Genomic DNA, 14,135 nt, shown 5'->3' with positions numbered 1-14,135 from the left:
AAAAATGCGTCTACAAATATATTTCTATACATTTAAAATGTCCGCTGCAAGAGCAATAGACGAAATTCAGCCATGCTACACAATTCTCTGCTGTCAGCAGAAAGTGAGCTGCCCCTCGAAGATACATAATTAATGTGCATCCTAACATATAAAGGAAGCGAACTAGTGTTTTTACACGAATTATACCATTTTTTGTCGCCCCAGTTTGATTAAAGAGGTTCCAAATAACGGAGCCATGGTTTAGCAGCCGTAATCAACCACCAGGTGTTAGCTCTTTTAGGAGTGGATCATAATGGATTATAAGCGCTGCGGTCGAATTTCGATGGAGGCGAAATATTAGGGGCCCGTGTACTGTGCGATGTATTATAGGGAACCCCAGGTGGTCGAAATCTCCGCAGCGCTTCACTACGGCGGCCCTCACAGACTGAGACGCTTTAGGACGTTAAGCACTACAAGCGCAAAAAACACGGACAGAGAAAGAGACTTGGACACCACGAGCACTTAGTTCCAACTGAAGATTTATTGACCCACAAGCACAAATATATACACCTTGCTTCTTTACAGTTTTCGACATTTAAAAATTAATTTTTGCAATCACTTCCTTGTTATGAATTCTGGTAACCAAGGCGGTCTCTTCGGCATTTTAATATCATTGAACCGTGTTGGCATATTTGAAACCATACCTTTAAATCAAATATTGATCAAACTGAGAGCTTAAAATTCTTACCGCGTGGTTATAGCCCTTAGATATTGTAAAAAAGTGCGAAAAAATCGCGACCAAACTAACAAACCCTGGATCAAAAGGGTTAAAGCAGCAAAAGTTGTCATTACTTATTTAGTATGCTAATTAGATGTTTAACATATAAGTAAAAAAACACCGGATGCCCATTCATTTAGCTCCTAAGCATACACCTCGGCGCATTAGCAAAAACGTTTTGCTCTCGACCTAAAGTACTCCCAGGAAAAAGACAAAGCTTATTGCTGGCGAATGCCAGCCATCTTGGAATTGCAGTCACCCGCGATCGTCACCTTGCTGAGACAGTGGAACAAGAACCCTGCAGCCTTTCCCTTCGATTTGGTGGAGTGCTGAGGGATCTTCTAGAGCAGGATATCTCGGATGAGGCGCCTGCTGAAAGCTGCCCTGTACTTCTCCAAGGGCTCAAGGTAGATGTTCTCGCTGCTGTCCCAACCTTTGCACACGTGCCTGCGTATACAGAGTTACCCGGCTTGATGGCAAATATTTCTTCCTTCTACCCGTGTACTGTGCGATGTCAGTGTGCGTTAAAGAACACCAGGTGGTCGAAATTTCCGGAGCCCTCCACTACGGCGTCTCTCATAGCCTTAGTCGCTTTGGGACCTTAAACCACATAAACCAACCAAACCAGCCATTTCTTCCTTTTAGTGGGGTACGTCGGTAGCTCTTTTGTCGCGTTCAGTAATGAACGACGTCCGCTGCAGGAGAGTTGGCTACACACAGTGTTGACATGCGTAGGACGCGCCATTTGTGATATGGTGTCTGGCATTTCGTGTGACCAAGGTGCACATGGGCGACTACACTCTAAGAACTGCTACTCCTGCATTAAGAGTAAAAGAGCCTCGCTACTCCTGCAGGTCTCAATCTACTCTCTCTACAAACGAGAAAGAGTGAAAGGTCCTGTTCACTCCTCTTGACAAAAGAGTAAAATGGCATTTCCACTCCTGCATACCCCAAGGGAGTTCAGTGCTTGTTTTACTCCTCCGCCAAAGGAATTAACAAACAAATGATAACGTTCATGCGGCTCCACAGGCTGCACAATAAATATCATTGCTCATCGTAGCAAGCAACTCGTATTATTTTCTTATGCCGCAAAGAATAATCTACAGCGAGTACGCGTTGTTCATTTTGCTAAGAGCGCTCGCCGTGCATTCCTTCAAACTTGCGTTTAACTGTATTTTCGCGGAAGCACTTACTATATACGTATACGTGAACTACGTATACATGCGTATACGTGAACTACGTGAACTAAGGGACTCGCTACTGCAAACGGGCATTGAATGCCCATTCACACTTGCAAGTAGCAAAGGGCATGCGACCAGCAGTCGCTTGCGACCAGGCAGCAGCTCCACGACACCGTTCCTCACACCTACAAGGGTGACCTGCGGGTCGCCTGCTCGTTTGATTCTCACGTGAAATGAGGTGTCGGAAATGACGTCAGTCACGCGCTTTGGCCCAGGCTCCTGCGCCCTCGCACTCGGTCTTTTAAAGTGGTCTGGTTCCTCGTTATTAGCAGTGTGCTGCTACAACCTGAGCGAAGAGGAGAATATCGTGGCAGTTTTGATGTGCGCCACGGCCATACAATCGTAAGGGCGCGCTAGCTTCTCGGGGCCGGCCTGCCAGCCTGGATGCCGGCTGCCGGCGTCAGAAAAATGCACTGGTACTGTTTGTTCACGACCAAAGCTCTGGGATAGAGTATCATTAGCCAATGTCGAGTTGTTGGTAGAAGCGATAACAGCCATACAAATTACCTCCCATAGCCGCTTTGCTGCTGCTCTGGAGTTCGCCTGGGTCGCGGAAACCGAGCATATATTTATTTCCCTATGACACGGGGTTCAGAGTAAAACGGTGCCGAGGCTAGCACCTAAGTGCTGGCCAGTTTCGAAGCGCATTCAGCTACAGCATCTATGTGAAATCGGCTAGGTTTAGCGACGACAAGGGCAGCCAGCGAGCAGCGCACAGTTCGTCGCCCGGCGCGACCGCGGGCGGCGTCGTTGCCGAAAGCTCGGCTCGCTCAATGATTCGCTCCGTAGCTTGCGAATCGCGCACGCAAGGCTGGAAAATCGAGCAGCGACTGGCCTGCGATTGAGCGAGCCTTTATGCCCACGTTTGCAGCACAGGTGAACAAATTTAACACACTGTATGCATGGAATATCGGCTGCGTTGCGGCGATTCTTAAGCTCGTCCTCGACGCCATCATCACCGTTCGGGTGGACCCGAGCATATCTTTATTTCACTACGAGACATAGTTCACAATAAAACGTACTTCCAATGCAAAGAGTAGCACCTCAGCGCTAGCCAGTTTCGAAGCGCTCTCAGCTCTGGCATCGAAGTGAAACCTCCTAGGCTTAGCTACGAATACGGCAGTCAGGGAGCAGACCGAAGCTCGTCGCGCGGCGCGCTCGCGAGCAGCGTCATTGCTGAAAGCTCGGCCAGGGAGCAGGCCGAAGCTCGTCGCGCGGCGCGCTCGTCATTGCTGAAAACTCGGCTCGCTCACAGATTGGCTCAGAAACTTGCGAATTGTACTCGCAAGGCTGGCAAATTGAGCAGCTAGCGGCTGGCCTGCGACTGAGCGCACGTTCGCAGTACAGGTGAACAACAATTAGCGCACGAATGCTTGGGATACCGGCTGCGTTGCGGCCACGTTAAGGCGATTCTTAAGCTCGTCCTTGACGCCATCGTCACCGTACGTGACACACAGGCTGAGAACTTGAATTCGAGTACGTGCTAAAGTAAGCTGCTCGTATTTCTCGGAACAATCTGAACTCGAAAAGACAGTTGCTTCTGTCGGCTTCCATGCATGTGGGCTCTTGCTAGTGAAAGTACACTCGAACAGGATGCGGCGAGTGCGGGCCGCTGTTACATATAAGCTAAAGTGTGAAGCAAGTATCGTCGTAGTTCCGTAACGCAGTTGATATCACAGTAATCCGCTTGTACGGGTCACATTTATGCTCTGTTTCATGTAGATCTCCGTCGAGCATGCCAGTGTCGCGTAGAGTAATGCATCGCAGCTGCTCTTTGTCCTACCGCTCGCGTCGAACATATCCTTGATATGGACCAGTTTGCGATACGATGCGTTTCTTTGCCTTTTTTGTCGCATTTAAGGGATTTTCGCTGCCGTCAATCGAAATTGCATTCCGTCAACAGCGTCATCTGCGCCGTCGTCTGCTAGGACACCCGGGGATGGGATCACAGGATCGCAGCTTCTACAAACGACATGTCAGCAAAAGTATCTAAAAGCGCTTTGGTATTCGCATTTAATAAAGAAATAAAATGAAAAAATATAATTTGTTTTTGTTGCTAACACAATTCAAATATTAGTAATAAAAAAGCGCATTTGTAGGTTTTTTCAACGAAGCAAAACTGCAGCCGTCGTCAGACTCGTCACGTTTTGTGTTATTTGGGTTTTCGTAGCATTGTTTGAGTCGTATGAGTGCTCGTGCGGTGGACGTGTATGAAGAACACAAGTGTGTTTTGGAAACCAACGACGAGAATTACGCCCTGTCAACACTGGTGATTTTGAACGGGTAAAGCCGTGAAGAAAGGTAGCGCTACGACTTCTTGTCATCTGGAGAGGCAACGAAGAAGAATGTGCGGTTTTGCTAAGCCTTGATGAGCCGTCTGAACGGTGAGTCCCGTGAACGTTTCTTTACTTCTGATCTCTATTCGCACGCGTTATTAGTGTGCGCCTATATAGGGATGGCAGTGCAGGCAGTCTGCGTGCGGTTGCCTCAGCTATAATGCGTTAAGGCCTATTCACACGACGATCCGTTCGCCCGCGGCCCGCGCACTACGTATTCATGCGTCACCACATTGAGAGGCGCGCTGTCGGCCGCGGCAGCGGGCGAACGGACCGTCGTGTGAATCGGCCTTTACCAGAAAAGAACGGGCGTATAGGCCGCATGGCAACTGTTGCTCCATAGTCTCTATCTGCGTTTAGTACTCGGGTGCCGCGGTGAATAAAAATGCCACCAGTTATCACAACAGAGTTATGCGGTCGCTTGCTAGCGCTGCGAAAAACAACAGACAAAGTTTACTACATTCCAATAGCATAAATTTGTGCTACGTAGGAGAGGATGATGAGCGTGCAGTGCCACGTTAGAGAGCGCTCTTGCTAGGCCAGCTGCGGACAGACAAGGGAACTGACAACGTGCGAGTTGCCTCGCGGCTGGTGCCCGTCGGATTGATTTGTGCTACTTAGAAGATGATGATGAGCGGCAGTGCCGCGCGACAGAGCACTCGCGCTAGGCCAGCTGCCAACAGACAGTGCTCAGTGTGTGTACTCGTCGGATTAGTGCTTACGCCTTAATATTTGTCATACAATTTTTTCGGGGACAATGATCGCGTGTAAAAGGCTGGGGCATATCCCTTGCCTAGTCATTTGTAAATTTTTATCTGTGCTTCCCCATGGAACAGAATTTGACACAGTATTATGTCAAAGTTAGATCGTTCTTGCGTCTGCCCTGAGGTGTAGGTGTCGATGCTTCCTCGCCTTCAGATTTTGAGAACTGTTTGGGATGCAACTGCGCACTTATTTAGGATTTCAAGCTTTTTGCTATATCCCTCGTTTGTGCGGCCCGCTTTCAAGTTGTTCGCTATATCGGTGATGGTTTGTTATCGATTTTCACTTTCTCTTATTTATTCTTGGTTGACTGCCACCAGCTGTGCTGCCGGCGATTCTCCGCGCTCGGAACTATTCCCAGGCACGAGACCCTACCCACAGACCTCCCTGCACCACACTCACCAGTTTTCTTCGATATTTTTTTCCCTTGCTCTTACTTGCATTGCCACTAGGCAGTTTTTATTTCTGTGCAGATTTGTTAAATGCAATACCAATTTTCGTTTCATGCTGTGATGTGAGATATCGTGCTTCTTGCTAATGAATGCATGCCTTTTCCATCCTCTCGTCATTTGTGCAAAGCAGACGGGTCTACTGGTCGCTACGTTCAATTTAAAAATACCTTCGGTGCTGCAGCAAAGCACCCTAGTAGTAAGAATTAAATCCTGTGCATGCTATATTCGAATAGTTACGCTCTTTTCATCATGCATAAAAATAGTGGCATTCCAGCCTGCTCAACTTTCTATGCAGTTGTGACAGTCATGTAAATCTACTGAAAAAATGTATATTGGTGCATCACATACAATCTGTTCATTTCTTTTGTCATGGGCCATCTCATTGCTTTTTGTGTTCCTATGTTAACACCTTATTCTAATTTATGAAGCAGTAGACAATTTCTTCTCTTGTCATTCATGACATTGTTACGGCCACTGACAACAGTTGCTCTGACATATTTATTTGCAGTTGCCAGCTGCCAGTATCTACTGGGCCATTCGTGCTTCCAGCTTTTGGCTGTGCTATCTCTCCTCAGCTGTTTGTGGTAGGTATTGTTTTCCAGTGATGCATACATTACCTGCCTATTTAGAAAAATTTCGTAGACATAGGCTCACAGCCGGGTTTAGAAATGCACGCAGAGCTCTACGTGCACTTAGCAGCAGTACCTCCCTCTATAATCACATGAATCTGATCCTGAATTACATGAATGTAATTGAATGATCTGTATGAAATAGTCGCTCATGAAGCTTTTGACTGCTGCTGTTAACATAATGGAGTTTACACTGCTTCAGGTGCAGTGACTATTTCACACATGTTGCCTCTTATGCATATGTGCCCTCTGAAAGGGCGAACATATTCCTTTATCCCTTTAAAATCATTGTGTTCTATCATGATGCTTTACCGGTATTTCTAGTGTATAGACCAAAATGTCACTCAGTATTGTAACATGAAGCGGGAACTCAGTTTGTCCAATGTTTTAGAGGTAACATTAAGTGGGAACTGAGTTTGTCCAATGTTTTAGGGGTCCTAAAACATTGGACCAACACAGTTCCCACTCGAGTTATTGATCACTTCGCTCTCGCCCTACCATAAGCTTGCCGTCCAGGTTGGACAAATTGGTAGAGCGACTGCTCCAGTGAAGTGGTGGTTCTGAGTTCGAACACCGGACCAGGACGAATCTTTCTTTAACTACGAAGTTTCTGTGAAAGCTGTATAGCTTTCCTTTGTAGCCATTTGGCTGTGCTCGAGTGGATGTCAATGAGTAATTACTCCTTATTACAGATCTTTTGTCAACGCCAAACTGATTCAGTAGCAACAAATAGTAGAAGCGTAAAAGCATGCTGCTCCCAAAAATTCGTTAAGCATGTTATAAAATGTATGCTGTATTGTTTTAACTGCTGCAAAGAAATAACGGTGATGTTAGATGCCCATCCCCTATTAGGTAAACATAGCTCGCAATTAACACAGTGGATAGAAAAGAAATATGGACTTCAACCCTCACGACGACCCTCACCCCAGTAAAACAAAAAGTGCCAGTGTTGCCATACTTGAGAGCTTTGCTCTTTAAAAGTGCAGTAGACTGCCACTCAAAGTTGCCAAAAAATGCGTCTCGTTTTCTGCATGTGCATTCCACAGTGCTGGTGCCATTTTCACTGGCCATTGACATTCAGTCGCATGATGTGCACCCCGCTCCTCGAGTTGATTTTGTTTGTCTTGTGAACCTGCCGTCAAAATCAGTGCAGGATAATGCTTCCCCAGTTGATCTGCAGTTAACCTTGTCCTTTGCCAGCTGCTGTCACCCTTTCTCCACAGAGAAGGGCGGTGGGAGTCGTCCAAGCCAGGTGGAGTTGAAATATTTGACTAGTAGTGGACAGGGATCCTGCGGTTTGTTGAGGACACAGGCAAATTGGAGACTTATGGAAGAATTGTTTTACCAGCCAAAAAAGACATATACACAAGAGAGAACCGCACAGGACAAGGGCTGGTAAAAGCCGTAGTCCTCTGTGGTTCTCTCTTGTGTATGCGCGTTCCTTGGCGGGTAAAAAAATTCCTCCGTAAGCCTCCAATTTGCCGGTGTCCTCCACAGATTGGAGGATCCCTGTCTGTTACTAGTCAAATTTCACTACTCCACCTGGATTGGACTCCCACTGTCCTTCTCAAACTTTTGAAATCCTGTTGCCCTAGCAGATCATCAGCTGTCGGTTGTATTACTTTCGCTTCAGTGAAATTTGAGATGTAGCGGGCAGGGATCCTAGAATTTGTGGAGTACACAGGCAAACTGGAGACTTATAGAAGAATTTTTTTACCAGCCAAGGAAGACGCATACACAAGATTCGTTGTCTGTGTTTCACAACTGAAAGTTCTAAATGCGTGCAAAAGTGTATCGTGCATTCGCACGTATTTTTAAAACTCAATTTTTGTAGCGTTAGGTTTTCGGAATTGGAGCTGTAGCATTGCCGCCACAGAATCCCGCTCGTTAACAAAGCGCACACTTATTTGCTAGGTATATATTCGGTATACCGCAACCAGTACACTTCACTGTTTGGAAGGTTCTGTCGCGAAATTTCTGATTGTGCAAGGTAGCTTTTCTTTTAAATTCAAGCGCTCTCTATTTGCTTTTTCCTGTGCATATTCATCGGTCGTTTCAATTCGGAAGCGTTGGTGCTGCAAGACGTGCATACGGAAGCTACGTTTGTGCACAAAGCTCCTGAATTTTTGAAAGCGCAGCTCTGACAGTTCTCGTTGTCATAAATAAGTACAAAGCAGCCTAATCTTTTTGGACACACCATTTCATGCTCTTAGCTGTTGCTGAGAAACAGGCTGCCTTTTTTTCTGTTTTTGGTGTGAAACATTCCTAACAACTTCTTTCTTTCTCCATGCACAGATAGCCTATGCATACACGGGCAGCTTGATTGCAATATTTAGGGCAATATTTATAACAGGTGCAGTGAGCCTTGGTGCATGTGGACAGAAATTAAGCTAGGGTGGGGTGGGGTATTTTCGCACAGGGTAATGTTATGCGGAGGGTTTGGCGTATTGAAACCGAGTCTTTCTGAGCTCTTATTAGACATCCCAGCACCAGGACAGTAGTTGAGGCTTTTCTTCTTTGTTGTCTAGTCAATGGTTTCCATCACATAAAATAGCCTTAATTCTAGCTATCCCGTGGCCGTCTAACAGAACGATGCAGATATACTGAAGTGATCAGTGTTGCATAAAAGTAGTGAGAACATTGCAAATGCAAGACAACTTCATTGGTTTGCAGTGCACTATTGTGGCAGTCATAGAGAATTACACATTACATTTGCAAATCTAAATTGTGCATAATAGTATGGACTGGCACGTAATGTGCGAAGTAATCACAGTTATCTCGTTCATGCCAAATGCTAGTGTCAAACATTGTCAGTATTGCATATTTATAAAGAGCAGACATGCTGCGCCTAACTTGTCGTTGGATAGATTTTATTACTATGAAAGCAAAAAGTTTACACATGGCTGTCGTGTTCTTGCGTGGGAAGTAGTATTACCTTAAATGAGTATAAACACCAAATTTTTGGTTATGTGTGTTCTTTGTAGCGACGTGCTGGGCATTCGTATACATAGAATTGTTGCATAGTATTCGTCTCCAATCGCTAAATAATTACAACCAGATTTCTTTTCTTCCCTGTTTCAATAGCATAGCAATCGCTATGACATCAATGTTCAGTATAGGTTATGGAAGGCACAAAAAAGCTACAATATCGCTACTTCATCGTTTTAATTAGTTACAATGCTAAAGCCAGCCTGCCTTAAGAGTCGGAATCACAATGAATGACGAAGCCGCAATTATATTGCAGTTTTCCTCATGCCTCCCCTGGCTTATACTGACCTTTGATGCCATTGCCATTGCTCAGTTTTTAAAAGTGAAGCAGGAGAGAGAAGATATTTAATTACAAATTATTTAGCAGTCATAGGCGAATACTGTGTGGTTATCCGTGCATAGTAATGCCTTATGCATCATTAAAAACAAAAAAAAATGTGCAACTGAAATTTGCTCGGCGGCTGGCCCAAAAGACGCGGGTTCGATCCCGGCCGCGGCGGCTGGAATTTCTTTGGAGGAGAAATTCTAGAGGCCCGTGTACTGTGCGATGTCAGTGCACGTTAAAGAACCCCAGGTGGTCGAAATTTCCGGAGCCCTTCACTACGGCGTCTCTCATGGCCTGGGTCGCTTTGGGACGTTAAACCCCATAAACCAACCGAAACCAAACTGAAATTAGTTGTCTGCCTCTTTGAAATGAAAAATTTTGAATTTTTCCTTCACTATTTTAGAGCATGAAATTCAGTTAATGGTATCTGAGAAACAGGAATTGCAACAGCCATTTCTCTTCAGCAAGAAAACTGTCATTGGTTTAAGTGTTTTCCCGATTCAAGGTTACCCTATATTTTAAACTGCACAATGTATTATGTGACAAGAAACCGTCAAGCACAATAGGTGTGGTTTTAGAAATGGCTGGAAGTGATAAGGGAATACATTTACTTAGAGCAGGTAGTGACCGCTGATCCGGATCATGAAGGGTAATAGCTAGAGGAATATGAATGGGGTGGAGTGGATATGGCAGGTTCTCTCAGATCATGAATGGCAGTTTTTCAATACCCCTCAAGAGAAAAGTATACAACAGCTGTATCCTACCGGTATTCACCTATGGGGCAGAAACGTGGAGGCCAACGAAGAGGGTTCAGCTTAAATTAAGGACAACGCAACGAGCTATGGAAATAAAAATGATAGGCGTAACGTTAAGAGATCGGAAGCGGGCGGAGTGGGTGAGGGAACAAACGCGGGTTGAAGACATCCTAGTCGAAATCAGGAGAAAAAAGGGTGCTTGGGCAGGGCATGTAAGACGAAGGCAAGATAATCGCTGGTCCTTAAGGGTAACGGAGTGGATTCCAAGAGAAGGCAAGCGTAGCAGGAAGCAGCAAAAAGTTCCATGGGCGGAGGTTTGCAGGAACACGGTGGACATAGCTGGCGAAGGACAGGGTTAATTGGAGAACATGGGAGAGGCCTTTGCCTTGCAGTGGGCGTAGTCAGGCTGATCATGATACTTGCAGAAGAGCTTGCTCATGTTAAAATTTTCATTTGGTAAATATGTGCTTGTTTTACATGCACACAGCTTTTGAAAGGACTAGCATAGTGATAATTGTATTGGGCTTCATAAAATTGTAGCTCTGAATGAAGGTTTGCAATGAAAGGTGTCTGCACTTGGTCACAATATAGGTACACACTAGTGGCGACATGACACACACGATCAGTACATTCTAGTTGTATTCTTTCTTTTTTTTTTCATGGGGTTATATGCAGGATAGTAGGAAAAGGGCATTGGAATTGACTCTTACTTGCATTATTTTCATTCATGTTTGCAGGCACCCGGAGAAATGCACGCATAGCCAAAGCTCCTTCACTCAGCCGAGCAAGCTACGGCATCATCCAGCATCTTAGTTTCTTTTGAGCGCTTACAGCTCACTGCGGTGGATTTGGTAGATGGGTTTACTTTGCTTTTGGCAGTGTTCTTGGCATTTAATGTCAAGTACACCCCAAAAACAAAGCGGGCTTGTCTGCTGCTTGAGACACTAATGGGGCTTGATCCTAGCGAGCGCCTCCCGAGCGTGTTTTGGGCACCAACAGCAATCACAGCAATGACTTGAGAAATAAAAGTTATCAGTCTTGTACATTTGTGTCATTATTTCTTGAACCATTGTTATTCCCAACGTAGACAGAGCACCATACTAATGTGCAAACTGTAGTGTAGCCATAAAGTAGTTGCATGAGCAAAAATTATTCTACTCAAAGATTATAATCCCTTTTGCTCATTACTCTTTTGTAGATGTAGCGCACGTGGATCCTGCAAAACATATGACCAACTTGCTCTGAAGAATATGTGAAATAAGAAAATTAGTAGGATACATTGAAAACACGTGAAACTCCTTTTGAAGGAGTAAAATAAGATCTGGGCTGATACTCCTTGAAGGAGTATAGTCACTCTAACAAACGGAACTCTACCTGAAAGAGTAGTAGGATGCTGTTTCAATGTGGTAGCTTTACTCCCTCGGAGGAGTGCCTGTACTCTATTGCAGGAGTAGTACAGTACTCCTTGAGTAGATGATGGATCACTCTTTGTCCAGAGGGAGTAATTTTATTCTGGAAAAAGGAGTGGAATATGGGACAAGCGAATACTCCTTCAAAGTGTGTTCTGGGCACTCCTCTGCACTCCTTTAGTTCTAAGAGTGTACAAACGGAGCAGTGGAGGATACTGAATAATTTTCAATCAATCGAGGTATTTAACGTGTACTTATAACACACACGAAAAGGGATTTCTTGAATTCACGTCTAATGAAACTCAGCAGCTGCACAAAAGAATCCAAATCAGACAAATATCGGCATTATATTTTGTTTTATCTGCAATCCATGTGGCCCAGGTACGTGGTATTAGACCAATCCGAAAGCCTCATATCTAGGGAACGCAAGGACGTTTGCTCCTCTGGCGCCTACTGGCCAGTTTCGACATGTACCTCAAGCAGGAGAATAAAAGAAAACCTTCCAAACCTGATGCGGTGGTAGGAATTTGCTAAGGTTTGCAGAAGACTATATGTAGTTTATCGGGTCTTGCGCAACGTCGGTGAAGCTGGCTTTGCCATTTGAATGTACAGTCTTTGCCAAAAGTAACCAGGCTGCATAGTTTGATTTTCATTTGTATAGTAGAGCCTTTAGAGCTTTCCTTAAGATCGAAAAGTTCTTTGAAGGTGAGGACAGGGGTTCTCCTTACCATACAGAGATTTAGAGCTTGAGGGGTGGCATAATAGCTTTAATATACGAATGAGAAGCAAAACCGTGCAGCCTGGTTACTTTTGGCAAAGACTTTACATACTTTACCAGGTAGCCGTGAAATTAAGCTAATACGTCGGATCATTTTAAAACACATTGCCTATAAGAAAATTTTTTGATGTCACAACCACCAGCTGGACCTTGCTTTATTCCCGCTTTGTTCATCGCTTGAAAACGTAAACTGGAATCCCGTTTGTTTCAACTCGTGGTACTAAGGTGCTTAGTTATATGCTTATGTTTTGAAGGAAAGTTTCAAGTAGTTTGCTTCTCTTCAGGTACACTACGAGTAAGTACGAACAAAGGAATTCACGGAGGCAATAGATGTATAGAATGCGCCGCGTCCAGGATCCTGCAAGCTAAAGAAGCGCTAAGAGGACTCCCGGATTTATTGTTAGTAAAAGTGTTCGGCGGAAAAATATGAGTTTCGATTTTGTGTCTTTTCAGAAATTTGAATTTTGAAATTTGAAATTTGAAAAACGGCGACATTAAGAATGAAAAGGACACTGAAATCATGATTTCAAAGCGAATGGTGCCGCAGCATAGCAAGGACACCCGCGGAATAAGTTTAACCCTCTCGTGAGGGCGTAGCGAGCATCATCGCGCCACAGCGCCATCCCGGCATCGCGGCGCCTGCCGCGCTGGCGAGGGTGTGCTTGGAACGCTTAACTCAGGCGAGCGCGAGCATCGAAAGCTGGATAGCTCTCGAAGTCGGTCAAGGGCTCCTACGCACCGCTCCTATGCTGGCTAGGCCTTGCCACACCGGTGACCTCCATCCAGTGAAATAAATGGGGCCGCCCCCACACCCATATTTCTGGCGTCCACCGATAGCCACCGGGGACCCGCTACCCGCAGATCGCAGCCCGATTTCCTGATTTTCGGCGCCCCACCTTCGACCGCTTACACCAGGACACAGGTACTGGATCGGAATGGTGGAACTCGCCAGCCCGTGGTAGTTTTTTCGGCGTTCTACGAAGACAGTCCAGCCGTACATCAGTGGCGTTGAATCACGAGCAGCGCAGGCTGCTGATAGGCAGGCACATTGGTCAGGCTGGTGGGACCAAGGTTGCTCTTCCCGAGGAACCTCTCGAGACATATCATTTGTTTGGATTGATGGCGGAAACTTCATCACAGAGAAGAGAGCGTATGAGCCCCCAAGGGTATCTTCAGAATAGGTGACGTCCTCAGTCAAAGAGGTCTTAGAACATTACCATTGCTTTGGCTCGCGCAGTGAGGGCCTGTTGGAGCCCCCAATAAGAACAGCTAAGGAAGGTCGCCTCCCAGTTCTTCCGGGTATGGATGGGGAAGGAGAAACGACTGTTTTCTTCTGGCAGGCACACACCATCTGGTAGACATCACTTGTCTCTCCACAGTGCTTCTATCTGCCAGATACCGCTGGGTCAGAGTATTGTAATATAGCCGGGGAGAGCAACGTGTTTGTTTGGAGTCGGCGTAGATTTTGTTCTCCTGCCTTAACCATAGGACTCAAATGAGGTACCCAGGGATGAGCGCTCGTGCGGCCGCGTCTGCGGCTTCGTTCCATCTAATTGCTTGATGACCTGGTGCCCTAACCAAGCATTTCGGTGCGGGGCAGGCGACCCATGCAGAATTTATTAGGCGAGGGGTGAGGTCTCCCTTCTCATGTAGCGCGCGCAGGCTTTGCTGTGGTCGGTAAGAATTACCTTCGAATTTTGGGG

The 14,135-nt window shown here is 45.8% G+C and overlaps 1 pseudogene; it reads right to left on the bottom strand.

Moving 5' to 3' along the window:
* Positions 1–14,135, bottom strand: part of LOC149326459 (uncharacterized) — a 38,108-nt pseudogene that overhangs the window by 16,454 nt on the left and 7,519 nt on the right.

This window comes from Amblyomma mixtum, chromosome 10 (genome assembly GCF_055824585.1).
Source record: "Amblyomma mixtum isolate Tamu chromosome 10, ASM5582458v1, whole genome shotgun sequence".
NCBI classification, from domain to species: Eukaryota; Metazoa; Arthropoda; class Arachnida; order Ixodida; family Ixodidae; genus Amblyomma; species Amblyomma mixtum.
The sequence above is the reverse complement of the archived record's forward strand: the minus strand, read 5'-3'. Positions and strand labels throughout refer to the sequence as shown.